At 43.9% G+C, this 27,350-nt stretch overlaps 3 long non-coding RNA genes across 8 annotated transcripts in view; 2 read left to right on the top strand and 1 right to left on the bottom strand.

Annotated features, from left to right (window-relative positions):
• The window catches only part of LOC136791479 (uncharacterized), a 121,008-nt gene that overhangs the window by 67,809 nt on the left and 25,849 nt on the right, over window positions 1-27,350 (top strand). The window lies entirely within an intron of this gene.
• Window positions 224-27,104, top strand: LOC136791480 (uncharacterized). 3 transcript variants are annotated; one of them, XR_010833708.1, is made up of 4 exons: window positions 21,602-22,914; window positions 24,258-24,398; window positions 26,220-26,560; window positions 26,647-27,104. It is a non-coding gene; the product is annotated as an uncharacterized lncRNA (long non-coding RNA). The 3 variants fall into 3 exon arrangements; XR_010833706.1 differs by lacking the exons at window positions 21,602-22,914; window positions 24,258-24,398 and adding an exon at window positions 224-1,268; XR_010833707.1 differs by having other exon boundaries at window positions 21,604-24,398.
• LOC125182275 (uncharacterized) lies at window positions 3,051-5,892 on the bottom strand. The gene is made up of 3 exons (XR_007161704.2): window positions 5,790-5,892; window positions 4,268-4,389; window positions 3,051-3,458 (listed from the first exon to the last, which is right to left on the bottom strand). It is a non-coding gene; the product is annotated as an uncharacterized lncRNA (long non-coding RNA).

Below are 27,350 nucleotides of genomic sequence, written 5' to 3'. Positions count from 1 at the left end.
AATGTATTTAGAAGTTAGCATTTGACTTTGTATTTTTAATCCATGCTTCAATTTCTAATCTGTGAATCCTTAAATTCTGTCTTTCCTTTTTTTTTTTCTGTGAAGCATTGAGGTAAATTTCCAACAGGTGCAGACTGAAATTGGTTTTCACCTAAGTGACATATAATTACAACTGTGAAGGACTTGGACCATGATTTATAAATTAAATGTTATCATTGCTCAGTTTCTTAGGTTACATCTGCTCCATTTCAGAGTTGCAAATACTGTAGGTTGTATTACATTTCTGTAATCAAGCTCTAGGTATTCCTAAACATATCATATAAATCAGCTCAGACAACTTCAGGGTCCGTTTTCAAAGAACAACTTTAAAACCTCAAATAGCAAACAGAATTTATTATCTTGTTTCTTCCCTCTCCCTTGTCACTCGCATTCCATATTCCATTTACCAAGCAGGATAAAAGGGAAATACTTCGGAGTCCACTGAACCTCATCGCAGTTTCTCTGGAGGCTTCCCCAAGACCTTCCCCTCTCGGTGACTGCCTGAACTTTCTTCTTTGGCATACCGAGGACCAGAAATGTGCCTGCATGACTATCAATATTCGGTGCAATGCAGGGGGTTTGCAGCTAGCACTTTTTTGGGGTGACTTGTGATATGCGTGAGGAAGTGGGTATTTGTTTTTTATGCTTGGAAATGGCATTTGAAAATGCAGTCAGGTAGTTTGGCTACAGGTGTTACAACAAAAGAGCCTTTTGCTGTTTGGATACAGACGAGCACAGATCTGCCTGATTATTCCCTTGTGGAAGGGAGATTGCTGATGTCAGTTCCCTTGCAGGCCTGTGTCCCGTCACAGCTGGCCCTTTTTAGGCACCCTCCCTCAAGAGGCAATAATTGCAGAAGCAACTTCTCTTTGAATTCAGCACAGATCTATTCTTTCATGTCTGGGGCATAGTAAAAAGTTGGCCTTTTGTAGTGGCTACGAATAGTTCTTCCAGCTCAAGAAAGTGAGCCGACTTCCACAGGCTCCTGGACAGAAGGTCACATCTTGACCCCGCTGAGGTGAACAAGTCTTTCACGTCAGTAGTGTTAGACTTTGGCCCGAGTGAAATTAGGTTGCATGGAAGACTTGACAAGGCTTCACTGTGATGGAAATAGAACAAGCTGGCTTTACTGCCCTTGTTATATAAAATACAGTATTGATTCCACGCTCAAGAGTTGAGGCTCCACTGAATCTCAGTTCTTAATAATTCATATAAACTGCAATGGAAAGGTGAGTTGATGGTATTGTTTTTTTTTTTTTTTCTCTCCCCTTTTTTTTGGTTGGATGCTTAGAACAACTAGTGATGATTGGAAGCTCGCTGCCCCTGCTCGGTGTCATCTGAAAAAAAGCAAAGAATTGCTTCCACGAGATGTCAAGTTGGTACCTTTCTGAGCACCAAATTCAAACAAATTAAACAAGCAAACAGATAAATATAATCTTTTTAAAGCTTCAGATCTAAGTTGAACACTTGTGGGGATTTCTGAGGCTCTTTTTTTTTTTTCAAATTACTGAAACATCGTTTTTTTGGTACAGCAGACAGAACTGGTCCAGTTCTCTGCACCACATCAAAAGATGCATTTCTGAGCAGTCAGGCATTGTACAGTACTGCAAAACTTAATCACCTCTTGCTTTACACTTGATTAAGTACATTACTTTTGGATCATCGAGTTCACAAGATATTGGAACATTAGGGTTGTCTCCTGTATGGCCATCACCTACACAGAAACCTGCACATAAGGCAAGAAAACATCTGCAGGGAAGATGTTATAAAGTCACCGCTCTTGTCAAGGCAGCTTTTATTGTCTTTTTTAATGACAGTGTATTCAACATTTGAAAATAAAATGCATGAAAACCTACAGAAATTTCTTACTGTAAGAAATAAAGTGTGCAGAAGTGGTATCTAATTTGGGAGCTCCTAGTTTTTGGTGCCTACCCAGAGATTCGTATTCACTGAACTTTGCTGATCTTGATTTTTCTCTCTCTCCCTTAGCTATTATTTCCATTTTATAGTTATTTCCCACATTACTCCTGTGTTCTGAAATAACTCACTGGTTTTGGTAAAATGTTTCAGTATTGTTGGGTAAAAAGATCTATTCTAAACATTAGAGGAATTTAAAAGTTGGGCTAACTAGATGCCATTCAGTAAAAGTTTAGGGATTCATGGAATACTGGAGATGTAGCAGGACTGAGAGGGTTGAAATTTGGGCTTCCAGAAATAGTACTGATTGTTTGAGATAAACGTTATTTGCTGGAGTTTCCTTTCAAAAACTGTATTGCTTTTTTGAAAGAGCATGAAAAGTTGTTGAGAATTCTGAAATTTTTACTGGAATTAAAGTTCTAATTTTTGACCATCTCTCCCAGACAAAGCCAACCAAATCTATTTCTGTTCTGTTCTGTCTTGTTCTATTTTGCTCTTCTATTGTCTGTGCCACTGAAATACTTGAGTGCCTTCCAGAAGTACATCAAGTGACATAACTAGCATTTGTTACATGAGAGTCTATTCTCCTTTTCTTCCCAGTGGGAAGCTTATATAAGATGTTTTGTCTTAGCGAAGTTTTTGATTGATTTAAATTTTCCTCTCCATTTCCGCATTTTCTCTGCTGTGTGTTTTGATGTTGCAGCCAGTAACAACAAGAGTTTTCTGAGATGAGGGTTTTCAAGCCTCTTGTATGACTCTTACCCTATGTTATGCTACACTGATATGTAAGTCCGCCCTTAATTTTTATACTTTTTATCCTTTTATCAAGGTCAGAGTTACTTATGTTGCCATGCAACTCTTAACAACAGGGAATTTTTGCTTCAGTAGGGATGTCATGGTTCTCTCAGTTTCAGGCCTGTGCAATGTGACGGCTGTGGGAAAGTTTGCTGGAGATGGATAGGAGGCAACTGTGAAATCAGAGATTAGCAGTTACTGACGTTTTTCATTTGGCTTCACGTTCCTATGCTGGTTTGGGTTTCCAGCTTCTGTGGGTGCTCACCTTGATCAGTGCCTCATAGCAGAACCCAGAACAAATAAAGCAAGATACCTGGGAAGAGACTGTGGAGCTGAACAGCGGGAGCCAAGGGCGGATCTGGTGGCAGAAACAGAATATTTCTCTCTGAGTAAACAGACGCCCTATGGTCAGGCCGACCTCTTCTTGTCTCAGCGATAAGCACGTCAACCTAAGTGAATTTAAACTCCACTTACCATGAGAACCAGTGGCGGTCCTGGCGTTAGCAGGGTGTCCACAGACACACAGCCCAAGTTTAAAGAGGCAAATTGAAACATGCGACATTAATTCCTTCTACTTACAGGAACATTAGAAGAAGTAAATTCACAATTGGTCTGGAGACTGTCATGTCCTATGATGCTGCTAGTCTCTTTGATGGAAAACTCCATGTGATAACTCCACAGGTTACCTTCCCTTGCTGAGTTAAATCCTGAAATTTAGTAGCAAGTGTTAGGGAAACCTGCTGTGCTCTTGGATTCCCACATGCTCAGCTGCAATGACATATTTTTGATGTGAGAAACCAAGTTCACTCTTGGCATTGTAAGTGAGTGCTTTTTGCACTGAATATGGGAGGAAAAGCTGTACATTCATTCTTATGCTGTGGCAGTCTTTAGCTTGCTATTTGTTAGACAAAGGAGTGCTGCCTCTAAGAACGTGAAATTGGTACTTCCCTATACTGAGCTACTGGTTTGGAAACACTGCGTGTGTCTCCTTGTGGGGGCTTGCTGGCATAAGTGAGAGGAGGGTCCATGCAGTTACAGGACTGGGGAGAGGCGGGTGGGAGGGTGGCAAACTGCTGTGTTTTCTCACCTTGGAACACTCCTTCGGGGGCATGACAAACACAATCAATATCTCAGTGAGATTTACATAATTCTGACAAGCGAAAGACTTTTTTTTTTTTTTTTAAATTAAAGTTATTTATTTTTGGTGAGGCATATGATCAGGAAGGGTTTTTTTACTGCTATTTGTCCATGTCATCCATTTATTCACTCTTTCTGCAGCCTTTGAGCCACATAGCTAAAAAGCTAGAACTAGGAGAGGAAACATGATGTGGACATTCTAATTTAATAGCATGGAGGCAATACATTACAACTTTTTTTGCAATAGGGGAAGTGGGTCTTTCCAAGTCAGTGCAATTTGAAATAAATTATATAGACATTTCTTCTTAAGGATGTGAAATTTTCCATGTTAGACATAAAGTACGGATAACTTTTGTGACAGCAAAGTAGTTAAACTTACAGCTTTCCTAGCTGAGTTTATACATCAGTTTCACAGCAGACCTGGACTCCAAGCTGTCAAGAGCAATAAGCATGTGGTGCTCTGAACAGACACAGGTGCCCAGGTGACCTTCTCCTTAGTGTCTAGAAGAAAGGGAGATGTGAATGTAAGCATCACGGGCTGATTAAAAACAACATCCAGTGTCACGTTTGTATAAAGAGGTGAACATCAACACCTTTTCCTGATACACTTGTGAATTTGTTAAGTCGTGTAATGGCAAAGGAGAGCGAGCTGTAGCTTTGTTTACATTCAGCCGAGAGATTCTGAACCTAACAGTGGTGTTAAATTCTACCGGTTACAACGTGTGCTGTAACTGGCAGGTGCTGAACACTGCTTTTGTTCTTGCCCGCATGTAAAAATAACTCTCGGAGCCACACTGGTGAGGCTACACCATTTTTTGGTGGGCATCTCAGCCTTTTTCTCTGGCATATCCCCTCTGCTTGAAATTCCCAGCCATTGTCGGTGTTCATCTCTTGAACTGCCATATAGCCCTGCAAGGTCTTGAGAATCAGGTACTCAGGACAGGCTCAGGGAAATGCCAGCACAGACGGACAGATGTGTTACATGTGCTATGGAGAGCTAAAGCACTGTTGCAAGGAACTACTAGAGACTCTTTGTACACAGAGAAGCAAATAAGTGGTATTCCCTGTTCTGTAATCAAAAGCCATTCTTGGCTGGGGGAGATCCCTACAACAACATTCTTGCCTCCCCCTGAGAGAAGGAAGCCAATGATTATTCCGTTACCCTTCATTATCATTCAGTGTGGTATAAACTGGCCAGGACTTGAACTCTCAAGTGCCCAGGAGGGCCAGTACATGAATATACCTTGTGTCAGCAGAGGCCATTTCAAATAATACAGATGATGACAGATTGATGTTGGTAGCTCATTAGGCAAAGCACTGACCGAGACATCAAATTCCTTTCAGCAAGAGTATGGCTAGACTGTTTGCTGTTGTGTAGTAATGGAGAGACACATTTTTCTTCTTTGATTTCTCTTGCTTCCTTCTTCCCACGTTTGCGTCAGACAGTGCTGACTATCAGATCTGTCATCATGCTTGACTTTCCTAATGCGAACAGCTGTGCCAGAAGAACCTAGGTGTAAAGCTAAACCAAATCTGTAGATACAGTATAGAGAGAACATTTCAACAAAAGACCTATGTTCACAAGCCTCCTGTGGCCTACAGATTTTAATGTAACACTTGGCTTCTAGCTAGTCCAGATCCGATAGTACAATCTTCCTACTGACGCCTGGAAAGATAGAGAACAGATTTGTGAAGCAGTGTAAGGTGTATTTAGGTTGCCACCTCCTTGATATGCTGCTGACTTCTGCACTTGTGGATTATGCTTTCACACTTTTGGAACATGCTTTATCCCTTGCGGTTAAGCTGGCATCCTGTGGGCCAGAGCTGGCTTTCTGCCTCTTCCTGAGGAAGATGAGGAGCAATTCTCTAAGCAGAAAACACTGTCACAGTCCTCTGCTTACCTGTCACAGTCCAGCAGAGCAAGCCAGGTTACTTCTGCCAGTACCTTCCTCCCCAGTGATCTGTCTGTCCGTGCACCCCAGCGGAGTGCAGTGGGCAACTTGCTGCAGAGAAGAGAGAGAGGTCCAAAACTTAGTGGAAGAAGGAAATCCTAGGCTATACTTGGTATTTGTGCCCTGCAAGGCTGAAATACTGTGTCGGCTGGGGGCCAAGTAAGGGCAAATGTGTCTGAGGCTTATTGGCCACGTGACTACCCCCAAAGGGCTGGTGCTGATGCCAGAAGAGAGGAGTCCACAGCTGCTCAAAATGGATCAGAAAGCTGAGATGGACACCCAAAGGAAGAAATCAAAGCAAGGAGAGAAAGAGGGGAATACTCAGCAACTGAAAAGATTCCAGGGTGAGAATGGATGCTAAAATATCTGGGACTCAGATAGCTGTCTGCTGCAAAGAGCTTATTAGCCCATGTGTATGCCAGACGGTTGATCCAGCCTCATTGTACAGCATCATCTCTGGAGGTTCTTTGCAGCCCTGCAGTTCTATGGCTTTGTGATTTGATAAGTAATCTTACAATACACTGGGTACTTTATCCTCACAGCCGGTATTATACTCAGTGCTTTTCATATCCAAAATGGTTTTACAAAGTGTATCTGAGTAACTGTCCCTTGGAGGCAGGAAGAGACAAACATTGCATTTATACAAAATATAATCTTGGAATAAACACCATTACCATTTTAGTATGGTAAATGCCATAAATGGACCTGATTGCTGCAGTATAAAAATGATCTCTTAAAGTGAATATGCATTTTTCCCTCTTTGCTGTAGTTTGCAGTTATATCCTTGTCTTTCAGCTGTGGTCTATGGTATACCTGTACAGTAAACTGCAAGACCAGCGAGGAACCGCTTTTGATAGAACTAACTTTAAGTAACGTCAGTGAGGAATGACGCTATGGCACAGTAGTCAGACATTTCCCACGTTTGAGTGTTGTGCTAGGCATCTTAACTGAAAAGATTATTGTTAACATTATGTCTAATGTTGCTAATCTGATAGTTCACATACCTTTTATTGATTTTGTTTGAATTGAGTTTGTAACTGTTGATTTGGTCTTAATTTATATAACCAGTGGCCAAATGCACTGTTTTCTCAGTAATTCTTGCGTTACAGAGAGCTAGATGCAATGACAGTAACTGAGTCTGGCAGTCTACCATCTGGGTACACACTAATAAAATAATCATCTGCATAATTTTGGAATTCATTGCAGATACTAGGGGAAAAATGTATTGGGTTTGATCTCAAATTGCAGACAGCCCATTAGAATAATAATGATACAAATAATTTCCCCTAAAATCCTGGAATGGTCTCTGGTGGGATTTGTTTTACATGCATCATGAAGCTGCCTATGTTAACTTTTCTTTGATATCAAAGGTAAATAGAGGGTGAATGATTAAATAATTTCTATTCAGTTTTGCTGAAAGTAAAGTTTCACTCAGTGTAAAATGAACAATTTTGGCTCTTTATTATAACAGTAATGTGGGGGGCAGGGTCCTTTTTCTTGCATCACTAAATGATAAACTAAATTAGGGCCTGCAGACCTCAGCCATAATTGTGTCCCATTGTTAGGATCGATATACATTTGTAAGGAGAAGACAGCTCACTCTCCAAGGAGTATATGCTCTTTGGCCTTTTCTGCATTCTGAAATCAACTGTAACTCACCCCAAAGCTGCCCCAAATGAATCCAGGAAAAGTAATAATTGCTTAAGAAGCACGTCTCTGCCAGAAGGTATGTGTGGCTCCAACACACCGGCACCATACTTTATTTGGGAGTGACTTCCCCTATTCAAGTCCAAGGGCCCTTTCTGCAGCTGGAGCTGAACACAAAACAGCTCACCTGGGGGCAGGAGGGCCCCCGCATTAGGTTATTTCCTACGTAGTTACTTCCATTCTCAATTGCTGCTTTGTCTCCATCCGGTTTACCAAAAACACCGGAGGTGGTGCAGCAGTGTTTGTAGAAGTGTTGGAGCAATGAGCCAGACGGCTTGGTATCTTCGGTAGAGTGAGACAGGGACTGGAGAACTGCATATATTTTTGATCTCGAACACCACACATTGAAACTTCCCATTAGCTGAAGTCTGTGAAAAGAGTTGTGGCAGGGGAAAGCAAGAAAGCCCATGAAATTCCACTAAAATTAAGTAAGTTGGAAGACCTTTTAAGGAAGGCCAGCCCAGAAGTGATGTAGTTGTGTTTGTGGGTTTTTTTGGTTGGTTATTTTTTTTTTAATAATATCAAAACAATTATTTCTTACTTACTGGCAGGGTTATTGAGCCTGTCCCCTCAGATTAAGGACAATGTGGGATAGTTATCCCTAAAGATTGTACTCAGGTTTTTGGTGCTTGGATATATGGAGAGGACTTGAGGTGGGAAACCAGTCTGACCATGTTGGAAGGGACAACTGAATGGAAAATTATCAAAGGCAAAACATACCAAGGCAGTGTTAAATAGACTTGCAGAATACAGGAAGCTTGTGGTAGGAGAGATGGAAGGGCATGCAGGTTTTCCCAGAGTAGATGTTCGAGTTTGCTGTGTAACAAAGGACAAAGAAATCTGACCTGAAATGGAAGGAGAAAGGTGTCCATGGTGTTGAAGAGAAGCTACTAGGGCAGAAGAACCTGAGCCTACAAATAAAAATGCTTCTGGGTAGTTAGGAACTAGAGGAGGTGCTGTGTATGGGGTTAAGTACGTCGTACCTGCAGACAAACTCTATGCTTATAATTTTTAGTGTTTAAAAAGCCGTGTGAAACCCATACCAGTCACGTGTCCCAGACAGGCATATTGTGAATTCAGGGGTTTGTACCATCCGTGAGGTGGTGAACGTGCTAAGAGAGAACTGAGGAGACGGGGCTGGCAGCAGGTATTTAGCAATGGGCTCCACAGCTGCCACTGGTAGGTGTTCTGCAGCCGCCGCTCCGTGCCTGCGGACCGATGCCAGGAACCATGCCTAACGCTTCCCACTAGCAGCAAGCTCAGGGCAGCCTGGCAGGTGTCCATCAGAGGTGCTCAACCACATCTGTGACGCTGTGACAGGTTGGGGAAAACAGGGCAGGCACGGAGGATGGAGCAGGCACAATTCCCACGTCTGCCCCTAAGGCATGGCTTGACGTTGCCGGTCGGCTGATGTAGGGGAGGTCCCATCCCCTGTTCCTAGCCACGGCCTCTGGCATTCCTCCGTCATTCGTCTTGCCATGTGGTGAAGTGATGCAGGGAGCGGTGCCAGCAGCACGTGAATCATTCATTATGGTAAGGTTAGTGCTTTGGCAGACCGACTCCATGAGTTGGGCTCACAGAGGTCCAGTGAGCAGCTCTGCTGGCATGAGGGAAACGACAGCGGCCAGCAGGAACCTGGATAATCTACCCACTGAGTCACCGAATCATAAAACTTCGTTTGGAAGGGATCTCCGGAGATCATCAGGGCAAAGCGCAGACTCAAAGCGAGGATATCACCAGCGCTACAATGGTGGTTGGAAGCACCAGCTCTGTCAACTTGAGTGTCTTTGCGTGTGAAGCAGGGGAAGCTGAGGGACTGTTCGGTGACGTATCCGGAGACTTGAGGGTGAAAAGTACTGCCTTAGCGTGAAGGACTTCTATGACCATGCAATAATGTCGGGTGCTAAGCGTTGGAATTGTGTTTTTCCTGGCCTTCATATAAGTTTTGTGATATATGGACAAATGTTTTAAGTACAAGGCTGAATTTGTTTGCATATTGGGATTTCTAAGCAAGGCATGTGAAAAAAATACAGTGATGTGTCATTGAAGAAGGGGTGATACACAGCCCTATATATTCATCTGTTCCTCAGTAGGTTTAAAATTAGTGGTTGCCTGGAAGCTGTTCCTGTTGTGATAATGGCTGTCATATTTATCTACCTAAACATGGTGATGTCAGAAAAGAGGGACCTTCTTTGTTCCTTTATAGTAGCTGTTTCAGACTGGAGCAGTTATAACCAGTGCCTTTAAAAAAATATTTACTTTTCATCAGACGTTTACATAACATGTTCTCCAAGGGAACAAATACTGTGTTTCAACATAGTCTGAAAGATGAGAGATGGAAAAGAAGTTAATGAACAACATTTAAGTCAACATCAAAGCGCTTTCTTTCTCTAGTAAATACCCAGACCATCATGTTATGATGCAATAAGAAGAAGTTCATGGTCAGCCTCTTTCAGCTCACTCTTTAGTACATTTTTGAGACCACGTGCAAAAATCCTGAACTGCCTGGGAAAGAGTTAACTGGAGTCAGGGAGCATTAATACATAGATACACCTTCAGCTGACCCCGATCTTCTTTGAGAGGTTCAGGGAAGAATTATATTAAGATATATATTAATTTTTATTTTTATTTTATATTTTTATTGTTATTTATATTTTGTTGTCTTATTATTTTTGTTATCGTAAATAAATAAGAAGGGAGAGCCCTAGAAGCCCCTCCAGAGGAAGGAAGAGCCTGGCGACAAATACTGTGGGGTTCTTGAAAAAACAGACTGCCAGGCTGGCAAGAAAACAGAAAGGGGTGGAAAGGAAGAAATACTGCAAGGCTGAGGACACTTCTGGTATCCTCAGCCCATGGCAGGGGTCTTGCCTTGTAGTGCTGGGGAAGCAACAAAGCTTGTTTTCCTGTCTGGGAATGAGGATCTGTCCCAAACAAATCTGCACTCTTTGGTCCCAACTGGCTGGTGTGAGGGCACTTCACTAGCTGAGCAGACCTGCGGGTGCGTTAACTAGATGAGTGAGTCCTGAGAAGAGCTAGATCTTTGTAGACGTGCACGTGGAGTTTGTGCTCCATGCACGGACAGTCCCAAGCCATGTAAGCCTGCCTTGAGTAGTACACAAACCTTTTGCTGCGGGTTTTCATTTTATCAGAAGCTGTAGCCTTGCTCCGACTGCAGCAGGAATTAGCAGCAAACTGCCTGCGTTCCCCTTCCCTGAAGAATATAAAAGCTATTGGCAGAGGCAGAAAAGAAATTACCACAGCAAAATCTGGAGAGCTCTGTGCACTTTCATGGGGGGAAGTGGGATTTGGGGGCAAGGTGCTTTTTGACCCAGAACTCCAAGAGACTGAACACGTGAAATTGTTTATCCCAGGCATATCTAACAAATGAACAAATGGGACATCAGGCTTGTGATTGGAGAACAGCAATTAAAAATTACCTATATTTAAAAGTACTAACTACAGGGCTGCTAAACTTGTACCAGTAGCATGTAAGGCTTATGATCAAATTTTGCAGGGAAGAGTAGCGTGAGAGAGGGAGGAAAGGGGAACGAGAGGAGAGTGAAATAAAATGCAAGTTTTTACCAGCGTTGGGTCATGTCACACTATTATTTTTAAGATACTCCATTTTGATAGCCAGAGAAAATGTGGTAGGTGTCCTAGGTTTTAATGAAGTGTTTGATAGCTGCCACATGGGGAATTACTGAAGATGTTACTTACACTTTACAATTCTGGCTAAATGGAGACAAAAATGTGCTTAACAGGAAGAATACCAGCTTGGAGGAAGGCTAATCATGAAGTTTCCAAAATATCTCAGGTTAGTCTTAAAACAGATTCTGCTTTAATATATTCATTAATGTCTTCAGCATGCAGGTAGGGATGCACTTATTCAAGTTGCTGGTAATATTTAGAGGGCACATGAATAAAGGAGGATCAGGATATTCTATGTGATGGGCCAGGTGACCTTGAGAACAGGAGAAACAGAAGTGGAATGAAATTTGACAAAGAAAAGAGGAAAGCTGAGCCGTGTGGTTGGAGAGTTAGTGCTGTAAGCTCATCAGAAGCATAAATAAAGGTACAGGAAAATGTGGGCATTTGGCCTGATTTCGGGATGATTGGACTGTCAGCAGGAGGCATCTGAAAAAGAAATTCCCTGTTTGATGGTGTCTTGAGGAGCAGCAGACAGGGAAGTGTGAAGGCCACTGTTGAAGGAACTGGCATGACACCTGCAGCACCATATACTGTCTGCTCCTCCCGATCTTCAGCTTAGGTGGGTGTAGGAAAAGGTTTCTAAGATGAACAGAGTCCCTTAGGTTCCCTTATGCACAAGCAGACTAGGGAAATACAGTTCTTTTATTCTTATGAAGTGAAGAATAAGGGTGAGCAAGAGCAAAGAAAACTTTTTTTTTTTTTTTGGTGGCATGGTATAGCCTTTCAGACATTCTTAGTCACTAAAAGCTGGACAGATTGTACAGTGTGTCTGTCTGAAGCAGAGCAGTTCACCCATGCTTCCTCAGCCCGTGTTTGCACTGTGCAGTGATCTGGAAGCTCCAGGCACAGGCCCGTCCCTGCAGGCCCAGCAATAGCCCTCGTTAGAGCAAAGAGAGTCCTAATCAGACCCATCTTAAAAAAAAAAAAAAAAACCAAAAACTGTGGAGACAGGGAACGGCAATGTGGTGATAATTCCATTTCTCCTGTGTGGGAGGCCGGCATGCAGTGACTGCAGAGCTATTAGGTATTTGTCTGCGTATCCCTTGAAAAGGAGGGGTGGAGGATGCGGATAAAAAAATCTCGTCGAAGATCTGCCATCACAGATGGAAGAAACAAATGGATGTAAAGTCATGTGAATGTGTACCCCATGCAGATCCCGTGGCAAGGCGGATTTAAGTAACTGTGTCAGTAAGGATATGTACCTAAGTGGAATGGTTCCGAGTCGCAGCGGGAAGGCAGGCCTGCGGCCTCCATTTTACAGACGTGGGCCTGAAGCGACTGCCGGAGTCGGTGCCGTTGTACCAGTTGGCTTTCGGCCCAGTATTTTGGTTTGCTCGACCAGCTGTCTTTTCACCTTTGCTCACAAACAGCAGCAGATAAAAGTTGGCCGTCTCTGTGCTCTTGTTGGGGACTTAATCCCCAGCACAGGCTCACTTGTCGGACCTCTGTACCCAAGGCAGCGTTAATTGGCTCGGATCCACCCGAGCGGAGGTCCCTGGAGCTATGCTGATTTCTACCAGAGAGTGTTCTGACCTAGCCACTCGATTTCTGTATGTAAAAGAGCTAATCAGATGTTTCAGCGAGCTTAAATTAGTGATAAAAGGTAACTCTTCGCTCTATTCATGAGCTGGAACCATATTTGTTGTGTGAGTATGTGCTGGGGAAGTGAGAAAGTTGTTCCCAAGACACCCCGATGGATTTATTCCATCGCCCCGGGTCTCTCAGGCCAGGCCATGTTTTGTCTGCACGCTGTGTTCACGTGTGAGATCCTGAGTGTCAGTGTCACAACCCCTGCTTAAGTGGCCTCTATTTTTATTAACCTTACCTTACAAGATAAATAAATAATCTAGAAAGATAAATAAGCGATGGCACAAAAAGCACAAAAAACACAACTGGCTCAAGGTGCAGTACTGACTTACCAACAGTAGATGGTACTAACACATCTCCAGTAACAACATATTTCTGATGGATTTGAAAGGCCAAAAGAGGCTTAGATCTGAATCCGCTAAAAATCATACAAGCCAAAGGCTGTAGAATATCATCTCCTCAACATCAGAGGGTGTTTAGCAGCCCAGTCACGGCCATATGTCAGTCTGTTGAGCTTTGCTGAGTTCTCAGCTGAAAAACGACCATACAGGAGAGTGGCAGGAAGCAGAGCGGTTGTTATGAGACTTTGTGAATTTTAAATCTATTTTCAGGAGTTCATAAAAAATTCTCTCTAGCCTGCACTGGAGAAGCACTCTGAAAAATTATTGCAGAGATATGAAAGGCCAGGGTGGAAGACTTCTGAAATGCAGCAGCATAGGTTTTTACTCCTTGCTTTAACCTTTTTTTACCCTAATGATGTCTTCATTCTCTATCTTAATTATCTCTGAAGGAAGTCCTGGTCTTTCCTTCCTATGCATATAGGATCCTGCAAATGTCATTAAGTCACGTTGTTTCGCTGCGCTGGGGAGCCCAGGGAGCGTTTCTGCCATCCTTCTGCATGTGATTGACACAGATTTTTGTAACGGGTAGCAGTTCACCTGGACCGGTTTCCATGGTGCCGTTAAGCTGGAAGTGTGGGATCTGGCACTCGTTTGCTAAGAGGTGATGAGGAGTTGAAAGGGATTTTTCCCCTTGACCTCTTTGCTCAAGGTCATTAGTGCTAATCAATTTCCTTATTGGATTTCAAACATTCAGGTCCTCTTCTTAGCTGTACCCTCTGAAATTTGCAATAAGGACTGATTCAAGAGGGATGATCAGTTCTGCAATATGACAATTCCTTTCAGCAGCCACTGAAAGGTAAACCAGATACTTGCTGACCAGTAGACACCTCTGCTTCTCCAGAGATAAGGTGAACTATGTTCCATTGCAACCAGCTAGCGACATTCATGCACAGTATAAATAGAAAGGGATGAAAATACTAAAGAATAGCTTTGGTTTTGGCCAGGAATGGTTTCAGTATAGCTGGCCCAGCCTTTGGGCAGGGAGCTTATATCAGATTCTCTCTCATAGCCTGTTTTATAAGTTTAAAGTAACCTTCAACTATTCATTAAAATATGAGACGCATATTTTCTGTGGCAGTGATAGGAACAAAAAGCATATTTTGTTTGCCTGTCTATCACTGTAGGCTAATAAAGCTTTGCACTGTGAAGAGATGCACCGTTTATGTGCACAGTAATTGACAGAGATGTGGTAAAAGCCAGTTTGCCAGTGTCTGTTGACTGATGTTTTGAGCATGTTTTTGCATTGCCCTTGAAGTTAAGATTACTGAGCACTTACAGTATTGTTTGCTAGCCATTACATATATCCAGGTACGTGTGGCAAAAAAATTTAGTGCTTAAAATCAAAGCTAGCCATCAGTTCAGATCCCAATGAAACCAATGAAAGGTTCCTGTAGATTGTGGGAGAGAACAGGTTGGGCTTGCAGAGTCTGACCAAATATACCATTGCAAATATACCATTGCAAATATATCATGCGAGGATGCTTATCCACTTCAGTGGGTGAACACAGTCAGGCTCTGTGCTTTCTCTGTATGTACGCACCCTCACTTCTGTACCCACACGTGTGTGTGTGCACATATACAGCTACAGAAGACAGATCCCTGAAATCTATTCAAAAACATTTTTGAGGTTAGGACTCGTCTTCAAGGAGTTTTGCTTCCTCCTAGAACAGTCAAAATTAATAAACTTTTAGTCTAAGAACATACACCAGGTTTCAGTTTAGCAGTATCTGTCAGAAACAAATGCACTTCGTTGGATTTTTTTTTCCAGATAGCTGTGAAATAAATAATGTAAATATCCTTACTTCCAGACAGGCAAAACATATTAAAGAAATGGTTAAATATACCCGTGAGAGAGCTACCAATCAACACTTTTTTTACTAGTTTTGTTTTGCATTCTTTTCTGACTAGTATATTCATGACCAGCTGTTTTTAGAGCTAGTAAAAATTCTCAAGCTCACATTAGGAAGGGTTTCAGTTACATGATCTGTAGCTACAGTTGTTAGAACACTTGGCATGGCATTTAAAAATGAGAAAATTGTTTTTATTGAGTAAAGCACCAAAGCTCTGAAACAATATTTCACTGGACTTACAGAAAATGTTTTTGAACTTTGCCATTAATGACCAACTGACAGGCAATTTGGTAGGCAGGGAGTTTCCAAACGTGACTTAAAATAATGCCCATTTAATCTGTGCGAACGTTAGAAATTTCAGTGCACTTATATGGGAAGGACTTGTACCAAATTGCCCTTGACCAGTATTTCCTTATCCACACTTATGTGCTAGCTCTTCTGTCCCAAGAGTTGCCTTCATATGGTGGTGAAGTATACATGCAACAAAAGCCTCCCTTGTCTTTGTAGGTCACCTTAAATAGCGAGGCTAGCAAAGTTTAGTCAAATTCTAGCAATTTTTGGTCTTCAATGTGCACTGGCTAATAACATTTCTTGTTTTCTGGGCAGAAAGTACCTATCTTGTGTACCATCAGTCTGTCTCTGCCAGGCAGCTTGTGCAAGCCTCTGTCTCCATTACAGAGGAGAGCACAATAAGAAGCGTGTTTGGGCTGTGCTGATAGAGGAACTGGGGCCTATAACGGTGCAGAGGCTTGTTGCTCTCTCAGATTACTTCAGACTCCAGAGAGAAAATAAATACTGAGAGTTAAAAGAATGTATGAAATTCAGAAAGGCTACAGGAAAAACTAGCCTGCCATTCTCGGAGCAGCAAAACTAATGAAATAAGGATGGATGATTTTATCTACCACTGAGATTCATTAGGCAGGATCATTTCAGGATTCCTGAAACCGTGAGGAGGGCACAAATGTCGGTGTTGTGTACCACTGCTTCCCCTGGGAGGGGCTGGGGGCTGGAAAAAGGGGGAAGGAGAAGGCAGTAAGGATCCTGCCCAGCTGAGGATGTGTGGGAAGGGTCCCTTGCTACACGCGCACCCGGCCAAATCACTCTCCTTGTCTCCTCAGCCCTGGATTTCCATGCTGCCTCCAGCCCTCTAGCACTGAGCATCCCTTCAGTCCTGAGCATCTGCCCCTCAGCCTGCTGCCTGAAACGCTGGATGCTCCCAGCCGAGGCCACACCAGCCTCCAAGCACTTCTTGCTGGAGTCCCAAGCCCCCTCTCCCATCCACAGTCCCAGCGGTCTGCAGGCAGTAGCAGGCTCTCGGGTGGTTCTTGCCCCTGGGTGGGCTGGCAGAGCTCCGACACCGTGCACCAAGGGGCTGGGGTGGAGAGGGGCAGCCCTGCAGAGCTCACAGCTCACTGGCAGAGAAAGGGACCTTACTGGCACATCTCAAATGCCCTGTGATCAAATCCCAGCCACAGTATTTCCTCCTTGAAAATCATTCCTGGTTTTATGTCATAGTCACCGCCTCCAAATGAAAATTAGGAAAATAACGCTACAGTCAAAACAGATCAGAGGAAGTAGTGTCAAAGAATCTGGGTGATAGTTTTATTTTTAGGGTGGAAGTGGCCGTGGCTTTGCGTGTGAGTGAGCAGAGGATGCAAGATCCATAAGGAAACCAAACACTTGGCCTCACATTCAGACATCACACTGTGTCTGCTCTTAACCAATATTGCAACTAAAGGGATTGAGGAAGTCAAATATTGGTGGGGCAGGGTGAGGTTTTTTGGTGGTTGTGTAATGAGAATTGTGGCATATTCCTGCCCCCTTTTTTTTTTTTTATACTCAGCTGGAATGTAACTAACGTCTGTCATGGTACCACTAGTCGAGTTAAATACGCTGGAGTGGAACTGGGGGTGGGGGTGGGTGGGGAATCGGGAGGAATAATTCGGTCCTACAACCATCACTTCCAGGCTGGAAGCAGGACAGTATGGAGATGTGACAGTTCCCTGACAGTTGCTTTTGTCCTGCCAGAGACAGTTGTAACAATTACACTTGCACTTAATTACTGCGCTTCGACTGTGGTAGGCTAAAGCATTCAGCAGGATAGGAGGTGTTAAGAAGCAGAATGCATTTTAAATTTAGAAAATCCCCTTGAGAAATATCCTTATTTCACACTTATTATTAGTAAAGCCAGCTTTGGAGAGAAAATCTTTGCTTCCGTGACTGGAACCAGTGTCTTCAGCAAGAAGCAGGTGTATAGAAATCTCTCGTGTGGGGACATCAATATTCCATCTGTTCTGCAAATCTAGGAGCTGCTGAGTCATCTCATGCCGTGTGTATTTGACATAATTTTTAAAGGTTATCAATACTGAGACACTGAGTGCTTAACCGATATATAAATACGGTTTTTTATCCTACTTCATTTTCCTGTGAGCCTGAATGTAAATACTTGTCTGATCCTGCCACTGTTAAATTCAATGACTAAACTCCTTGTTTGTTCCAATGGCGGGGGATTGAATGTTGCAGGCTTAAATAATTGAAATAAGTGACCCGTAGCGTTACAAGGCACAGATCCAACAGACAGAAGGTCATTTTCTTCTTAAGCTGTTTAAAGGTGTGAATTAAGATGCCTATGAAAAATGCTTAACCATTTCTTCCAGATTCACCCAGGTAGCAAAATACATGCAGAGCAAGCAGAGTTTGTAGCGGGAGGGTTGGAGCAAAAAATCACCAGTAACATATTGTGCAGCTCACAGGCTTGGCTGAAGCTGTCAGCACCCAGCAGTTTCTGTTGTGCTGCTCACGGGCTGAGTTTTTCTGTTTCCTGTGCTCGTTGTGCACCTTGTGTGTTAGGCTCCTTTGAAAATTTGGGTACTTGTTTTGCTGCCTAATTGGAAGCAGAAGTCGTTTGAAAACGTATTTGCTTTCCCTCCAGGGATGGTACTACCCCAAAATACAGAGTATGCTTTGGCTTAATTTAATAAGTCATAATCTCTTCTCATATTTTATTGCATTTTAGTGCGAGGTGATTTTTTCCAGAGATGACTCAAAATAATACAAAAGAAACAACCTTGTCCTGTGAACAACACATGAATTATAGCTGATAAAATCAAGATAGTTTGAAGGCTTGCCAGCACAAGGAATGAACTCCCTCAGATTCCTAACTTACAGAGTAATGTTAGCAGCCCCAGATTTCCCTAGTAATTTTGAAGTTTAAAGGAACCTTAAGGACACTCCAAGGAAATCAGTCGAAAGAGAAGGTTTCCTATTAACACAGAAAAGAATCACTGTGAAATGAGGGAAGGAACAAAGTGATTTCTGCCGTTCTGATGAAGACTCGCAGCTTACGATGCTCTTGGACACACTTAACCTGTGCCTTTTGGATGTGGATGTTGTTATGCTCATTGGGAACTGCCATCTCAAGGAAGCGTGTAATGCTGTGTGTAGAAATGTCAGCATAGCAAAACGAGGTGCTCGCTTGGTTTTCTGAGTTTCTTGCACAGGGGATATTGTACTGAAGCACCATAGACTGCATTATCTCCCAGCTCCTTGCCAGGTGCTGTTCAAGATGTGAGCTCTGGCTTTTAAAGCCGTTTATGGGTGGAATACAGCATATTGTGCTGGCTCCAGTCTGTGAGCCTTCAGACGGGAGGTATAAATTCAGCATGTAGCTATAACTGAGCATTCGGAGATTTGCGTCGTGAATCTCATCTATTTGGTAGCCTGGTGGAGCTGCTGTTTATTTTTATGTTGGAGAGCATCCTTCAGTCAGGCTTTTCTACAAAGGGAAGTGGAACTGATTCAAAGAATGAATATATGGGGTTTTATAATATACTGAACTCATGTTTAAGGATCCCAATAAATACATAAAAATTCCTCCTGTAAAGATCTGTAGAAGAGTCCCTCTTTAACCTCATGAGTTTCTCTGTACCAGAATGCAAAAAAATGAACTGATTTCAGTGGAGAGTATCTTGTGTGCTGAAACCAGCCCCAGTTCAGTAAAAAAAAAAAATAAAATAAAAAAATGTCTGCAAACACTTTTACATTAAGGATGTGCTTCAAGGTTTTTGGATGTAGATGGACTTGTGCATAAAGTAAAACTTGCATTTTGCTAAATAAGTTTAGGTATGAAAGAAAATGGCACAAAACACGTTGGACTGCCTCAGCAAAACACTTCGGTATGGCTCCAGGAACTTTGTTTCACACTGGCATTTTTTTCACAGCACACGTGATGCACGGTCCTGGTATTTCTGGAATGACAAATAATGCTCAAAGCTGCTCTTAGGCCGTGGCAGATTATTCATTTCTCTTGATGCCTTGCACAAGAGTTTTCAGAAGCTGTCCACCAGCTCTGAACCTCAGAGCTGCGTTCACTGTTAGGATTTATAATCACAGTGCTCCTCTGCCTCGGACTTCAGAGTTATGTTCTTGAATGTTCCCTGCCCGTTTACTCTCTGCTGGTGATTTTTGGTGCTTTCTAGAGAAGGGCCTCTCCAAAACTGTAATTCTCAGAAATGAGACACCTTATGCCACTGGCAATATTTAAAAATGCCTGAAGATCCTATTCCAGATTTCCTTCATAGCCCTGGCACGTTACTTGACCTCTCAGCAGCTTCACTTTCTTCACTTGTAAAGGAGGCAGAATTACGTATAGTGCCATAGAAGCACAGTATCACAGAATGGTGTGGGTTGGAAGGGACTTTAAAACCACCCAGTTCCAACCCCCTGCCATGGTAGGGGCACCTCCCACCAGGCTGCCCAAAGCCCCGTCCAGCCTGGCCTTGAGCACCTCCAGGGATGGGGCACCCACAGCTTCTCTGGGCAGCCTGTGCCAGGGCCTCACCACCCTCTGAGCGAAGAATTTCTTCCTTCGATCTAATGTAAATCTACACTCCTTCAGTTTAAAACCATTACCCCTTGCCCTATCACTACAAGCCCTTGTAAAATGTCTCTCTCCATCTTTCTTATAATCCCTTTTTAAGTATCAAAAGGCTGCAATAAGGCCTCCCTGGAGCTTTCCATGTTGTGCGCACGCTGTGCAGCTTAATTCAGAGACACGAGCAAGAGGTGCTCTGAACTCCTGGGGTGCGGAATGCAATTAAACCACACAATATTAGTAGTGCTGGAGTTTAAATAACAATAACGTTTATTGTAAATATCCTGATCCTTTACTTTATGCAGAACTATCTGAATGGCCATTCCTATTACAAAGAAATGTGCCCAGTGTGGTGTGAGTGAGAACTTAACTTCACAAAAAAATTACATTTGGCTCGTGTGGGAACAGAATTCCACTTCATCGTTAATCTTCAACCTGTGTAAATCTGTGCAAGATCAAGGCTTCCGTATTATGAAAATATGAGTTGTCCTTGATTTTTATAAGCCCTACAGATCCATTTATTAGGCATAAGATATATTTAAAAGGAGAAAAAGCATAAATGTACATTTCAAAACAGTTAAATGTTGCTGGCATTAAATATACGTTAGTCTTATAAATAATTTGGAAAGATTATTTCAGAGGAAAGATTAATCAAAGTTCAGAAGTATCCCGGAGTTAATGATACTCATTACAACCACTGTCTGAAATCAGTATGTTCTTTCCAAACTCTTCAAAGGACTGCTCCCTACTCCGAAATACTCAAAGTCTAAGTCAAGGAGAGAGAAACCCCTGAAAAAAAAAAAAGAAAAGAAAAAAAAGAAAAGCTTCTCGGTGTTTTTCAGCTGCTGAGATTGAAATTGGTTGAGGTTGATGGCAGTCTGCTAATGACTCTCTTATCCTTGAGGATTTTTTAAAAAATGAAGACTGCAACACAAATGAGATGGAGAGATTGCGAAATCTGCGTGGAGGAATCAGTTCCCCGCTGCCACATTTTTAGCCTGAGAAGTACATCGCTACAATTTGAGGCAGACTTTTCGGTTCTCCCCGTGTAAGCGTAATAGTGGTTATTTTAAATGCATGCATCATACTGAAAGGTTGGTGGAATGGATGCTTTCTAGTTCAAGGTCTGCTGCTGAAAACATTTTCTGCTTTATTAGCTTTATGTGTGCCGTGATGTCTCAGAGCGCTCAGGAGGACTACTCTTGGGTGCCAGGATTTGCAGGATTCAGGCCAGAACAGGAATGTGAGATTAGTCTCTGAACCAGCACTTGAGGACACGCTGCGGACGTGCAGAAGGCAGCAAAACTACACTAGGTGCTGTCTGTTTGCCCCCTCTTGATGTCACTCAGAGGTTTCCCCTTCGGTCTGCTGCTGCACCACCTAGCCCTAACAAATCACTTCTTTACATCATCTGCACCAACCAGAGCCGTGCTCTCTTAGCTCGCTAGCAGTTAATATTTGTGAGTAATTTTCTCTAACAAAGAGAGCCGCTTTTTCGCGGAGAAACTCTTTATCAGCCTGGCAGCTTGTGAACTCCTTAGCATTTGATCTGCTGCAGCCAGTGCTCCTGCTGGAATCGATAGTCGTATTGATTGAGGAGCAACCCGAGGGCCGGGGCCTCAGGCTGGGCTAACGCAGCTGAGAGATGAAGTCGGTGATTGAATTGCTTTCAGCACAGTTAGGAGCCGTCCCCTAAGACAGGAGATTTTCTGCAGACTAGAGATTTTAGATGTCCTCGTATGAACTGCCATGTGTAGACGAGTGACCCCCAAATCAATCTTTTCATCTTAGGAGCGTGGCTCTCCAAGTTCTCGCTGTGACTCCGTTCCCAAGAGCAGCTCGGAGGTGCTGCCTCTCGTGCTTCCGCAGGCGTGTTCCCCATTAAGGCCGACTCCCCTCGGCGCAGAGCAGTGCGTTTCAGCTTGCTGTCTGCTCTGGCAGAGGGAGGCTGTGGAGTGACCGGGCACAGCAGGACCCCAGAGCTACCCCGGGTCGTGCTACCAGGGACGTTACAGCCCTTTGCTCCCTTGGCCATGAAGGAACGCAGCTCTACTTGCTGCACGTCTCCACATCTTTTCGGTGCCTGTCTAGTGCTTTGGCCTTTTCGTCTTTCAGAAGTAGCCCAAAAAATGAACACTGCCAAGCCAGGAGAAACAAAGCGTTAATCACCACGGTCATCTCAGGGGCAAACCAAGCCTGGAGCACTTCAGTAGCTGGGCTTCATAACCTCTCTGCTTGGTGCCAACGTGGCCAGCCTCTGGAGAGCTCACAGACTCATTCATCACCTTGGTTAACCAGCTTTATCTAGCAGCATGGCTGGGGCCAGTTACAATTACTAAAGCTCCTGGCTTTGGATGAAGCCTCCCTGACCTCCTCAGCAGGACAATATCCTTCTTCAGTACTGATAAAGGCCTTATTCTGCATGCAATTACGCAGTTTTCCACCGGGTTGTTCTTGACTAACACCAGTGTTAGGAAGACACAGCAGATTTCTAATATGTTTACACGGGCTATTATTTTGTTTTGCTTTTTAAATTGATCCCGATTGATCGATACTTTTCCCATGGCACAGTGAGAATCAAAGCCAGAACTGTGTCTGTCTGCTTATCAGTGCTACTTTTGTAGAGGAAGACAGTATTGTTTGTTGCGAAGTACGTGGTATCTACAGGGTAACTGACGTTTGTCTATGTGAGAATTAAACTGATGCAGAAATTTAAAGTCGGGTCAAGATTTACGTGAACATACTTATTCTGGTGTATGAGAGGTTTGTCAGAGTGTAGTTTAAAGGGAAACTCAGACTTAATCTCTGGGTATTTGTCTGCCCTGACTAGAAATACTAACTTAGTTAACTGCATTTTCTAACTTAGTTAACTGTGTTTTCTCTGCTCAGTGCTCCAAATTCTGACCTCGTGTGAGGTCCACAGGAAGTGTTCAGATACCTAAGAACAAGTAAGTGCTCTTTTCCTCCATGAGACTTTTCTTGCCCAAGTCGTTCAGGTCAGCTACTGTGATAAGCTGTGATCAGATACCTGTTTCTGGGTGCAATTGTGCTTAAAAAAAAAGGGAGGTTATTGTCTCCCAGGCTTTCCTCCCATCCCCGACTCCTCCCAGCGGTTTGTCGCTGTCTCCCTCTGCAAGATGTTATCACATCCCCAGATTGTTTGCAGAGATGTTCAGAAGAGTGCCTTTAAGATGCTTCTGCCCAAATCCTCTGGGTTAGCAAAGAGCTCTTACTTAAGCTGTTTTAGGTAAACCTGTCTTGTTTTGATTAATGGGGATTGGGAATGCTCAAATGATCAGCTCTTGGGGGCTGTGTGTCCTGCCTGCCTGCTGTCTGGTGGCAGGGCAGTGGCAAGTAACTGGAGACAGTAAGCACTCAGAGGTCTGCAGAGACCACATCTGCCCAGCGTCCCGGAGTGACTCCTCAGCCTCGGTGACACCGCGGTGGTGGGCTGGGACTCCCGGGCTCTGCTCCTGATGTAGCTGCTGGCCCACTCCGCAGTCTCCAGTGCACTGTCTATGCCTCAGTTTCTGCATCAAAGCACCATCATCTTCACAGCAGGAGGACAATGAGAGCTAAGTGTAAAGTGATTTGGTCTCCTTGGCGCTGAGTTACAGGCGATCGGTGCCACTTCGGCACTTCGTAAGAATTAACTTTTTCTTTTTTTTTTCTGATGTCTTGAGTAAATGAAAAGCGAAATTTGTGTTCACAATGGGAAACTATACTTCGCTTTGAAGAATGGTGTTTATTCTGATGACTCTCTATAAGGATTGTTGCTCTGTAAAGTGGCCCAGCAAGGAATACTCCTTTTCAGCCCCCAACAGAACAAGCACACAATTCCCAGGAACGATGTGTCAAACTATTTAGCTGTCCATGCGGAGGGCTAAAATCTTTTGTCTAGGTGCCCCTGAAATTCCCTTCAACTTTGTATAGATGGGTACGGTTAACGAGTGCATTCTTGTGTGTATTCAGTTAAAACTCACATCAGCTTCTCAGAGACACCAACAAAAGTAACACTAGAGTAAGCAATAGCAGCCTGAGCTCTTTAGCTGAAATCATTCTGACTTCATTTTTAGCCTACAGGGTGATGTTAGCTGTTACTAAGAAAAAAAAAAAGGAAAAAAAAAAAAGGTTGTAATGGGCTAGCTAAGTTACTAAGGCTCCAATGTGTATGCAAGACAAATTGTTGATAAAAAACCTTACATGTTGGTGAGAACAGCAGAAAAGGAGTCCCTTTCCAACATTACTACAAGTTAGGAACACTTGTTTTTTGTGTTTTTTTTTCCTGAAGACAGGCACATAAAGGCATGCTGCAGTATGAAATACCTGTCAGCAATGCCAGCAGGAGGAGTTCCCATCCCCGGGTGACTTGAGTGACAGAGCATCATCCCTCAAGTGGCCACCTCTGTCGGCAGCAGGCTGCGGGGCTGAGGTAGGAGTGGGCAGTCAGGGGTCACTTCACTGCTGAAGGAGGCAGAGGAGGTAACTACCCAAAGGTGGCTGCTAAAGTGGCGCACGGCCATGCTGCTCCTCACTTTGACTGATGTGCCTCCTTACAGCGCTCTGGCTTTGTAGAGCAGTCCTGCATACACGTGGATGTCTGTAGTCTGTATGCGGTCCAAGTGTGTTCCAGTGGAACAGCTGGGAGTGCAACACTGCTTGTCTGGCTGGCAGAATCTAGAATTGAGCCCTTAAAACAAAAATTAACGACTATCCCTTGGCGATGGCAGAGGGTCAGTGTGCAAAGTGAGTGATTTGGTAAAACTGTTGTAGCCCAGGAATTAAAAATCTATTTTAAAGCAAGTATCCTTGCAGAAAATTCCCACTTCTCAAATTATTATAAGATGCTTTCAGCTCTCCCAGGATGATATGATGGATGGCAAGAAAAGCAAATTAAACATACTGAATTTAAGCTGGTTTACTGCTTAACTGTGTCCTTTACTGGGTTTACTGTTTTTTATTTTAAGCTGCAAAAAGGGTTATTACCGTCTTAAAGCTGTGAGCTCTAGGCTCCAAATCCGTATAACATCATGCACAAGTAAATGGGACAGTTAACTGACAGACACTAACTTACTGCTGGAAGCTCACACGAGCTTCTGGCATTAAAATCCTGCCTGGGAAGGCACGGGCCAAATCCTGCCATCACCCGAGGCAAGCACGGTTTGAGCACAGCCCCCTGGGTTACAGGACGTGGTTATAGGGCCACTGCTCTGCACCCAAAGGGCACCTTGGCCTCTGGTGCTCGTCCGAGCAGTCGCAGTGTGACAGCCCCTCATGGCTGAAAAGAGGAAAGATGGAGTAGGGGGTGTTTGGTGGGAGATGGGGTCTCCCAGAGCAGTCTGACCCAAGTCATTCCCCCAAGGGCAGGCTGGGGTTGTAGGACTCCCTCCTGGCAGCCTTCTGACAGTGGGGACCGTCCACTCTGGCCTCAGAGGCCGTCTCTCCCTCCCTCATCTCCCCCATGCCAGGGCTCCTTTGTAGAGCGCTGCCAGACGTCTGCTGGCAGCTGCTCCCTCTCCGATCACTGCTCCGCTTGCCGTGCAGCAGGAGCCAGCAGTAACCTCGCACCACCTCAAGTGACATTAGTTAACCGTCCTTTTTTCCTCTCCGTGGCCGTCTCCGTGGCCCCCTGTCACCATTGCGTGGGTTTGCTGTGGCACCAGGCTTCCTCCTTCCCCAGCAGGATAGAGCCACGGGGCAGGACCTGGGGCGGGGAGGACAGCGCAAGAAGCCTTTCCCCTGCTCTGCTTTGCTGACACATTTCTCCTTGCTCCCTACAAAGGCTCATTTTCTCAGGCTGATTTCAGAAGCAGTGGGAGATGCCGATGTGAAGCCAGCACTGTGAAAGCACGCTGAAACCTAGCTTAGACTTGGAGCCTGGCCTAGCCAGATCAGCAATAAAATTTTCAAAAAGAAAGAGGAAAAAAGCTATTTCCCATCACAGGAGCAGTGGGGTGTTTTCCATGGGAACAATGATGTTCTGGTTAAGTTCTAAGAACTTTTCTAATTATTAGGCAAAACCAATGTGAAAGCTGATGTCAGCAGGAAGAGCTGATGGGAGGAATTATAATTGTGTCTGGGGCCATATGAAAGCATTATACCATGTCTTGCTCCAGACTTTGCATGACTCATTTTCCTCCTGGTCAGGATCTTGTATTGAAGTGCAGACTGGCAGTTGTCTGGATCTTTCCTAATGCCAAAACTGCTGTTAAGTTGGTTTTGTTAGTGTTTTTTATTTTTATTTTTTTTCCAGTGCCACTGCGAGAAGTACCATCAATAGAATGTCTTTGCTGCGGAGGGAGCATCAAGCAAAGCACCACGCTGCATGGGGCAGTAATTGCAACACTTGCTGCTGATTTATTGTCAGCAAGTTCTTTTGTGGAAGGAATCCTTACTCAGTTCCAGCCATAAAACTCCGCTGGTTTCAGGAGGAATTGTGGCGGCTTGCCACTTCTGACTGTCTGCCTCTGAGCATTTAGATCTTCATTGTATGTAGATTTTCTCTAGAAACCCATTTGCTGCTGAGACCTACATTAGACACCACAGCTTACAACTGTTCAAAATTGAAGTGTAATTTCCATCTGCAAAGCTGAGGTAACAGTTGTACCCCTCCCTGGATTAGAAAGCATTTTTTAAAAAGCAGATCCACCGAGTGATCCACCTCTTTCCTCCCCTTTCAGCTCATCGTAGCTCCCCGTGGTGTCACTGGCAAAGCACCAACTCCTTTCAGGTGGAGCTGGACTGGACTCCAGGGTACCCTGAAGAGCCAGTCACCAATTTAAATTTATTGATGTCGTCAACAGGTGAAACAGGTTATAAGACTGTGCAAATCTAAATTTTGTAGGAAGCAACCAAGCAAGCAGTTATGTTACAGAAAATGGGCAAAACCTGAGAATAATCCGACAGTTGTGTCAAGCACTTCTCGCTACAGTCTTCAAATCAGAGAGAAAAACCTTCAGCTACCTTGTGATCCGTGTCGTTCATGTCCATCAGTTCAGTCACCGCATCAGCAGCAGCCACGTTCATTCACAGCTGCGTGGTGCTTGCTGAATCCTTGTGCTGTCTTTCTGGTGCATAATCTAGAAGGCTTTGTTATATGTCAAGCCTGCTTAAATGTTCGTGCGCTTCAAATATTCAAATGCTTCTGTCACACCCACAGAGCACTGGCAGAGCTTCTCTGCCTCAAACCTCTCCTAGGCTGCTGTGGGAGAGGCTTGACTTTTTGGCCGTTGTGGGTGTTAAGTGCCTGCTCTTGAAGCCTGGGCTCAGCCCTGCTATGAGGTCTCCGTTCACACTTGAGCACAAATTTTCCCAGCCTCAGACATGTGGGTACTCAGAACTTCTCAGTTTGTGCATTCAGGAATATGTAATTACACAAAATCCA

The sequence above is a fragment of the Anser cygnoides genome, chromosome 9, assembly GCF_040182565.1.
Source record: "Anser cygnoides isolate HZ-2024a breed goose chromosome 9, Taihu_goose_T2T_genome, whole genome shotgun sequence".
In the NCBI taxonomy this organism is placed as follows: domain Eukaryota; kingdom Metazoa; phylum Chordata; class Aves; order Anseriformes; family Anatidae; genus Anser; species Anser cygnoides.
The sequence above is the reverse complement of the archived record's forward strand: the minus strand, read 5'-3'. Positions and strand labels throughout refer to the sequence as shown.